The sequence below is a fragment of the Passer domesticus genome, chromosome 3 (assembly GCF_036417665.1).
Source record: "Passer domesticus isolate bPasDom1 chromosome 3, bPasDom1.hap1, whole genome shotgun sequence".
Classification (NCBI taxonomy): domain Eukaryota; kingdom Metazoa; phylum Chordata; class Aves; order Passeriformes; family Passeridae; genus Passer; species Passer domesticus.
The window spans coordinates 67,311,459-67,321,285 of NC_087476.1; positions in this window are offsets into that span (position 1 = coordinate 67,311,459).

Genomic DNA, 9,827 nt, shown 5'->3' on the forward strand with positions numbered 1-9,827 from the left:
TTCTGTGATGATAAATGAATAATTTAAACTTACAGCACCTTGCTTCATTATCTCCAAAACTCTTAACAGGAATTTCTCTGGGCTCCCTGGAAGCTCAGTGTTCATAAATTGCTTTAAGAGTCTTTCCTGAAGTATTTTCTTGTTATGCACAAATAGTGCAATAACCTCAACTTGAGATTATTATTCCAGAGCCAAGTGGCAAACACCAGCTCAAATTCACACTGTATGGGATTGTCTGCCCTGGAATGGGGTGGCTGCATTGATGCTGTGCTGCTGCTTTTTCCCTTGGCTTCCTCCAGGACCCACGTAGCATAATTGCTGCCGTGAAAATTAGCTTTTCTTTTAGGGTAGTTTTTGGGTTCAAAGGCATCAAAATAATCAGATCTCCTGTTAAATTACTCAACTTACTTTTAAAAAGTCTTTTAAAAATAGTCTTAGAGGCTCCTTTTTGAAGAAACAGTTACAAGAAACTAAGCCATGTATCTTCACATAATAATTATGATAATTAGATCCTATCCCTTAGTCTTATGCTTTAACTATTCAAAAATGAGGGTATAGCCTTACAAAAGCCCTTTTTAATATATGTTTAGAATATGTGGCAACCTGGTTTCTCCAGGCAAAAGACCATTTCTGCTGCTTTCTGACTGCTAAGGAGGAGCTGTTCTGTACTCACAGGGGGGATTTCCCTAAAACTCAGCACCTGGGGATCCCAGCCCTCAGACACTGACACTTTGTCCTATGGGTTACCCAATCACCTCTGGCTTTGGGGGTTCCCCCAGCTCATCTCAGCTTGCGGGAATCCATAGCCACTATGTTTAGGATAAAGTTTTTTTTTCTATTTTATTATTAATTTCATAATCTGTAACCAAGAGGAGGTGGGTTTTGAAATTAATTTTTCATATAATTGTCTCTCAGATTCTTAAGTAGTGGCTGCTGTGATCATATTTTCATCACAGCTGCCTTGCCCTTTACCACAACCCAAACTAGATGTGAGCCAAGAGGTGCAGCTGAGGGGTGAAGTGTGTCATTTCACTGTAGCTGTGCAGAAAACAGTTGCTGCAGACAAGGAAGAAGCCCAGATTTAGAGGGGCATATGATGAAGGAGCCAGGGAGGTAATGTACCTAGCACGGAGACATGAATTTATGGCAGTAAAGGCCTTCAGCCACAGGGATTCCCAGAGGTCCCTCACATATGAAGATCTGCTGTGTTTGTGCTCTAATAAAAGAAGATTAACTAGGAAGCAGTCTGCTTGACTGGATTCTACTCTTAATTTTGCTTGGGGTTTTGGGTTTCTGACTTGGTCTATATCCTCATGTTGCAAATGTAAAATGATTCACTGTCATGACTTTTTCTTTGGTAACCAGAGTTCTGAGAAAGAGTTAAATTATCCCATAGTGACACACTTAGTAAAGAAAAGGAAGAATAAAACTGGGAAGAGTGCTTTGGTAGAAAACATGGAATGTCTCTGACAATGTGTGTCTGGTAACAGAAAATTGGTTATGTGGGATTTTTCTGGGAAAACCCTTCCAAACAAGATTCAGACATAAGATGAAGTAGTGACCTAAGGCTGCTTTGAGACAGATATGCTGATGACAGCCTGTGGGGAAAGCTTTCAAATGGGGTGAGGTCCATGTCCAATAGACTAGTTCAACTGGTCATTTTCCACTGAATAAACTATTACTGTTCTTCAGGAGAAAAGGCACCACTCTCATAGAGCAGAACTTGGCTGATGGGTGGCACTCACAAGGTTCTGCTGCGAGAAAAGCTGCAAACTGAGGCACTTTGCAAAACTGAGTGAAAACCAGCAGCTCTTGTTTCAGTGTAGCAAAGCATTTGTAATTTCCATTTCAAGACAGATGAACTTTTGACAGATAACCGCCCATTTGGGCTCTATACACCCCATGGTAGCCAGAGTGTGAGTGCTTGACAGGTGCTGTCTTTCCAGACACTTTGCTCCAGGACAAGTGCAGTGAATGCTGGCATCTGAGAGTTCATGACAATTTTTTGAGGCCATGAAGCAGTTAAGTACCTGTAGGTGTTTGTATATATTTGTACACATGCACACGTGCTTGTGCATTCAATATATTCAGAGAGGTTGCAAATTTTTAGCAGAAGTTATGCAACTGGATCTGTGTGACAGCAAATAAAATTATTAATCTTCATTTTTATAACTTTATTAAACATTTTTAAAGAACCACCTTTAAAATGCCATTAAATGCTTGCATTGGCCTAAAATGGTTTGTTTCAGTAAATGAACACACTTGTGAAGCCACAAACTCTGTATATGGTGGTGTAGGAGCATTTGTGTTTCTGTTTGCTGAATTTTCACTCTGGGAAAAGCAAAAAAGAAAAAGGCATTTTCTCCTGGAAAAGATTCCTCATATACAATTTTTTTACTAACTTTAATAAAAAGTAAAAGGAAAGAAAACATTCAAGTCTCTTGACTGTTGCCAGCTCCTGCTGCTGCTATTTGTTTATAGTTTATTCCTTTATTTTTATTATTACTGACCATTTATTAGTACTGTAGTGGTGCCCAGATCTTCCCCATGACGATCGTAAGCGCACGTACAAGTCTCGTAAACAGAGGAGCTGATAGCATTTCTTCCATGAAGAATCCCAGCACACAGTCAGCCGACCTGGAGCCAGGAAGTGCAATACAATAAAATCACATCCAGGCTTTGGGGTACATTTATGAGCAAACACAACCCGGGAGGGTTTGGAAAAACTGCCGGCAAACACTCAGGCCTGCATGCTGTGGGGACACCATTTTATCCCTTCTTCTTGGGATAGAAAGGGGCATTTCTCAGGCCAAATAAAGGCTTGCAGTCATCCTGCAGAGGTGGCCAGTGACTGGGTTCTGGAGAAGGGGTGCTCTGTACCTTTAGACGGTGGGTCTGGGGAGTGAGAGCAGTGCCCCAGCAGCCCAACTGGGCATGAAATTTGGAGCCTGGCATCAGCAGATGCTGAGTTTGATGGCCACCCCACAGTGTGTCACCCCCTCCGCAGGGACAGGAAGGACCTAGGCTGGAAGGGCAAGGTCCAGCCACTCTTCTGGGAGCCTGGGTACATTTCTTCCCTTGTGAGGGCTTCAGTAGGAGTCACCAACATGGGCCCTTGATAGGGGAGAGGGTTTGTGAAGGCAAGAACTTATGCAGATTCGTAGCTTAAGCCAAAAAAAAAGATAAGTCAGACAACCAGTTATAGCAGTGGGTAAAGTTTGGGAGGACTTTGAGGAGAGAAGTGTGTGGACTTGCATTATTTTGAGAGTGTGGAGGGATTGAGAAAGAACTGATAAAATTTAATGGAAGGAGGGAAGATATTAGGTCCACTGAGACTGGGAAGAGATTTCCTTACCAACTCACTTCTGTGTGAGACAGTCTAGTTACCCGGAGGGAAGGTAATCTCAGTACAGCAGAAGTGAAATCTGTGATTTTTTAAATACACAGAGGTTGGGAGGAAGGTTTTAAGAGGCTGCAGATACCCTCAATTAGAATACAGTAACTACAAATGTAATAAAGTTGTTGAGTAGAAGGAATGCAGGTGTAAATGTCAGGACTGAGTAATGCAGGGATCACTGGTTTTGCAGTAAAAGAAGTACTGGGCAGGACTGTGAGGGCTCAGCTGGTACAAGTGGAGAAAGCCAGAAGTAAGTCTGAAGTTAGAGGAAATGATAGAGTAAAGCAACTAAGGCTGCTAGGGCACTGGAGTGAGACAAGGGTGTTGGGATGCATCAGAAGGGTAGAGATCACAAAGCCTAGACATCTCCCAGTATAAATAAAAGTAATTCACTGGAAGCTAATGGACTTAGTGTGATGTTCATTAGGTGAGAACAGAGAGGGAATGAAAGAATAGGATGATGATGCAAAAAAGATCTCTGGAACACAATTCATCTTTAAACCTGCTGGATAATGTCTGCCTTGGACAGGCCTGTGGAGTCAGGGACACCAGCAGCAGAATAATAATTCCATGCCTGCTGATGGTGAAGCTGAAGAGACTGAAGTGAGTTATTAACTGTAGCTTTATGTCAAAAATGGCATAACATTATTCCTGTAATGAGCTAAACTGGTAACTGGTAAGAACTGTTTATGGTTCATTCAATGTAAATTAAGCCAACAATAAGTAAAATATAATCAGGTATGTTATAAACGTTAACACATTGGAAACATGGAGACAGTCATTGGCAAACAGAATTATAAATGTTTAAATAATGCAATAGTTGCAGAGTGAGATGTAAATTAAGTCAAATGGACAGTCTCAGTGAAAAATAAGATATTGAACAGGTAAGAAAAACAGCAAGAAAACAGCATTCTGCAGTGGGCTTGGAGGTCAGTACAGGCACTAGGAGAGCAGTATTGCATTGCCATATATCAGATGTTTTATTTCTAAAAAGGCAATGATTCCTGCTGCTTAGTGAGAAAAACAAAAAATGGAACATCCGTGTTCTTTCTGTGAAAGAAACCATAACTGCAAAATTCACCACAGCAAGTCTGAAAGAGCATGGAAAGTTATCATGCTTTTTGATTCAATAACCTGCCTTGAGAAGGCATAAAATACATTGTTTACAACAAGTATTGGTACTATATTAAGGATGAAATCCAAGTAAGCTCAGCAACCTATTGCAAACAAGGGTAAATTGGCATGTTAAACTTATAGTTTATTTACAGTGGTTATATAGTGGCCTTGTAGCATGAAAAATGCTATTTGTTGGAATGCTTTTCTTTATGGTATGTTTCTTTTGGCTCTTGGGAATTGTCCTGTGACTCAGATCATGCCCAGCAAAGAAAAAGGCTCCACCTGAAGTATTGCTGTTGTCACATGGTATTTATGTTGCTGATAAGCAGGAAAATGTTTGCTCAGCACCTTATTCTAAGGCCATTGTGAAGCAATGTGCAGTTTCTGAAACAGAACTAAGTGGCTGTATCCTGCATTTTAAGGCTAAAATCTGAAAAATTATGTGTGCGATAGGAATCTTTTTTTTTCTTTCAATGTGTTTGCTCTCTTATCCCTTCCTGGCAGAGCCAAGCTTCTGTGTAGAAGCTGTGAAGCTGAAGTCTGGAGCTTCATTCTTAGCACAGTCTTCTAGCTGAGGACAGTTGTAGCCTCTCACTGTCCAACTAAGTCAGGTTTTTACATGGCCACTGCAAATAGATTATCTTGCTGCTGTTTCCCAAATCTAAATATTTAATTTCTAGATTCTAAACTCAAGGAGCATCTGTCAATGTTATCTTTAAAAACCCCATTGGGAAAGGAGAAGGAGCTCTTCTTCTCTCTCCAACATGGCAGATTTATTCTTCAGAATAAGATCCTTCTGTGTATAATTTGGTTAAAAATAAGAAAAACCCTGAAGACAGAATGAGTGAAGTTTCCTAGTTTGAAAAATACATTTTATATTCTGTATTTTTGAAGAGATTTTATTGCACCTTTTTTCTGTTTGACTGTTTTGTTTTTGTTAGTGGAGAGGAATTCAAAGGAATGAAATTAAGCCTATGAACCAGTACCAGTAATCACATTAAACATAGGATAATTGAACTAGCAATTTCCCCCAGCTGTAGGCAGTTTGTGAACTGCCAGGCAATAAATCTACTGCCATCTACCACAGAAAGCACTGTTGCCTAGTTTCCCTTCCCTTTGCCTTGGGATTTACTTTGCATTCAGTGGATTGTTTCAAATCCTTGCCTGCATTCAGCATGAAGGCTGCAGTCCAAGCGCAGCCGAGGGTTTCCTCCTTTGCAATCACTGACCAGGGCCAGGCCTTTCAGCATTAAACATGCTTCAGGGGACAGGCACAAAGAAGTGATCAGGTGTTGGGAAGCCTGCTCTCTTGCTCAACTCAGAAAATAGGTCAGCTGTCCTTCAGCTGCCTTGAAAAAAATATAAAGGGGGTGAGCAATAAACTTGTTTTTCTTTCTTTCCTATTAACATTGTTCCAAACCCAGAGGGGGGAAAATGTCCACCTCCTACAAGCTGTACAAATACTGATGTTCAGATTATAGGTTGTTTCATCTTTCTGCTGTGAGTTCTCCACTCCTTGGGCCGTTAAGGGCTGTGATTGCCTGAGCAGTGCTGGGGCAAACAGAAATGCTCTCGAAGCAGATCTGCTAATCCCCTAGAGAACGATGGTGTCAGGCCACTGCAATGCCCTACTGCTGCCACCTTTCTAAGCCAAATCACTACTCTGTAGAAAGAGCTCCTTTAACTACCCTGACTTTAATTTCCTCACCAATCCTACAAACAGGGAGTGGGGGGGGGGGGGGGTATGTTCCCTTTTTTTTCCCCTCTCTGTACAAAGAAAAACCTCTCTGTGAAAAAGAGTGCCTGTACTTGGCATGTAGCATAGTAACATGAGCATAATAAACAAGAGTGGCTGTCCCCATAAATAATAAAAGGAATGTTTCTCCTCACATGGCAGCTTTTCAGAGGAGAAAAGGCAGGGAATAGGTAGCCCTCCTCTAATGTGCAACCTTGCAAACTCTAATCCCCACTTCTGCTGTTTTCTTTGGCAAGCCACCAGCTGGTGGAGAAGGAGGTACCTCTCTGCTCTGCATTCCCTTCTTTTATTCTCTTTCTTATCTCTTATGCCTTGTGCCTGCTGGAAACTCAGAGGTTCCTTAAAAACACAGTTGTATTTCTTCCCTCTGCCTGTGCGGTGTTTTACATTCTCATGACGATGGAGACATGCTCTGCTGGCGATGAACTTGGACTCGTAATATCAGCATAGAGGTGAAAATAGACCATTCACAGCTTAACATCCTCCTGATTTACGTTCTTGCAGCAAAGGTGATGAGCTCTTGATACAAGTGAATAACTGTATCGTTGGAAAATGTTTCTGATGTTGTTTCAGCTGCTTAAGTAAAAACGTTAAGCTTTCTCACCATTAGGAACATGATTTAGTGGCATGTCAAGATTTCTCTTTTCTGGCCACTCAGTTCAAACTTTGAATATATTGTAGTTGGCTTCAATTTTCAGAGCCATGTGTTAGCTACTGCAGTAGCTGAAAACGCATGCAAATTATCCCTTTATTCTGGCTGACATTACGACATTAAAACAACAACAACAGAGAAAAGCCTGTGCAGAGAGTATCATAAATAATTTAGCTTAAGTGAATGCTGAAATTAGTCAAGGCACCGCATTGCTTGGCTCCAAGCAGTCTATTTACAGCCAGATATGTAGAGTACCCTCCGGCCAAAGCCTAGGCTTACAAAAATGGAAAGCAGGAAAAACAATATGATCTTCTTTTAAAGAAGCATGTTGGAATGAGCCGCGGGGTTAAATATACCTAGACAGTGCTCTGTGCCATAGCTCCAGCAATCTTGGGAAAAAACAAACTGTTTATAGAGAGCCCTGGGCTGGGGAAGGAGATAATGAAATATGCTCGTGTATTATTGGCAAGTGCTCTGAATGGTACAGGCGAGCTAAGTGCATACAGTATTATCTTGCATAATTATTGGGTCACTGTACTGTAAACTAAGTGGCTTCTATACTTAGCCACGCTACTGTGCTCACTGCCTGATTAAGGACTAGATCCAGCTCTCTCTCCCACCAGGCTGTATTTACACTGAGCTCAAAGGATTGATTTGGGGCATACTAATTCTTCTTGGGGCCTTCATTTCTGAATAGCTGAGATGAATGTGGGGACAAGACAGCGATGGGCATTTGTAGTCATAGCAATAGGGATGTTCCCTCTGCAACCAGGCACAATAGAGCCTCTCCAAGGAGTCCAGGCCTTGAAGACACAGTGAGGCAGCAAGAGGACAAACCCATATAGATGACTCGGATCATTTTAGAGAGACAACAAGAACTGAACTATGGACCAGATTATTTCATAGCTAGTGCTTAGGTTGCATGCGTCAGAAACCCCAGAACATCTCAGCAGGGGAGAAAGTATGTGCCTCTCACACATTTCTTGGAATGTGGTTATCATATACAGGTACCACTGGAGGAGGGACTTCTACCAGCACAGTACAGTAGATCAGGGAGCAGGTTATCTGCAGACTCATGGGTTAAAAGACAGCTCTGACAGGCAAAAGCAGCAGTCTGTGGAAACGGGAAAAGCTGAAAGATTTTGTTTATTATGGGCGCTTTCAGAACCAGCCTCCTTAGCACATTTCTGAGTCCCAAAGTGACTGGTGAGTTGAAATTGTCACAGAGAATGGGGGGAAATCCAAGATAGCCCACGGCAATTACTTAGGCAGCAAAGTGTGTGTGCATATATATATGTATCCTCAGAGAGCTTAGCAGGCTAGCTGAAATGACACAGTACTGAGGCAAAATCAAGAAGAGAGGCTGTGAAAACAAGGGGTGAGAGAAGGAACAGAAGCCAGATTACAGGCTGGAATGAGATGGAAACAAAGGCCAGGAACTGAGACAGAGAAATGGGAAGTAGAAAACAGAGTGGGAAGAAATGAAGTTGAGAATAGAAGATAAATGGAGAGAATGGAAAATGAAAATTAAATTAGTATTTTTGTTGTTTAAAGGAAGAATAGCAGCTCAAGCCTTGGGAAATAGACAAGGTCAGAAATAAATGAAACCGAAAACCAGTGTAGAGGAAGTAGTGTGAGAAATCATTGAACAACACTAACATAGCAAAGGAGATGAGAAATCTGTCCCAAGACATTAGTGTCAGTATTTACATTTACTGACAGGCAAAAAATGGGTTAAATCTCTCATCATTAAGATTCATCCTTATCCCTTAGGCAATGATACCACTTCTTCTAAATGCCTGTGCTACACTGTGATAGGTCCCTATCAGTCTTTACTCTGAAAATCTACAGTATGGGAGTGAATACACAGAAAATTAAAAGAGTACAATTTTTTTGTATACCTGTATCATCTGACATATTACTAATATCCAAGTCCAAGAGTAATACTGAATTTCAAGATCATAAGGGCAAGTTAAAAAGGTTATTTCTAACTATGTCTTCTTTCAGTTCTGGTTTCATGGGAAAATGTAACAACCAACCCTAAACACTAAGGATTTCCTGTGCACACAACCACGCTCTTCAAGGCAGTCACACTGTGTGACTGCTGCAACAGAGAATTTCCTCTGCCAGTCATGCCTGCCCTGTCAATGATGTCCCACATCCAAACAAGCAGACATGAGGAGACAACAGTCTCAGGGAGAAAGAGGAGATGGTGAATGGGCTTTAAGTAGTAGATAAAGAATTTTTTGACACATCTTTACATCCAGTGAATCCCTAATGCCACTTTCATAGAGGGAAGAAAATTCAATACGAGTCTGCTTTTATCAGTTCCACATGAAGCCTTCAAATCTAGGTCAGAGTTTTCTAACCATGTATGTTTTAAGTTCTATAAAAATATCTTTTCCAAAGATTGCATTCTATTTGTGAACAATGTAAAAAAAAAAAAAAGAAAAAAAGAAGCCAAGATCTCATATAAAACCTTAGAAAAGCATCATTAAGACCTTCAGCTTTCATATAACCTTGTCAAGAAGCAGTGGAAATAGAGGTTTAACCCATTCACCTCCCTTCCTGTGCAAGCTGGGACAGGGCTCTGGGCATGTACTCAAGGAAGTGGCTTTTGCTGCATGACAATGCATAGCGTGCTTAGGATCACCACTTATCTTTGGGCTTGGACTGGCTGTGAACCTTTTGTATGGATATGGTGCTGTGAAACACTGTGGTAATGATGCTTCTACTTCTCTCATTTTTTAAAGCTGAAGAGTGCTGGTGTAGTCCTTAGGAGCCCAAAAGTATATCACTTTTATAGCACAAAGGTTCATCTTTCTACTACAGTGATCCAGTCCACTTAGGGTAAGTGGCAAGTAGCTTTAATTCCTTGGATATGTTTACCTGCTTCAGAGATGGCA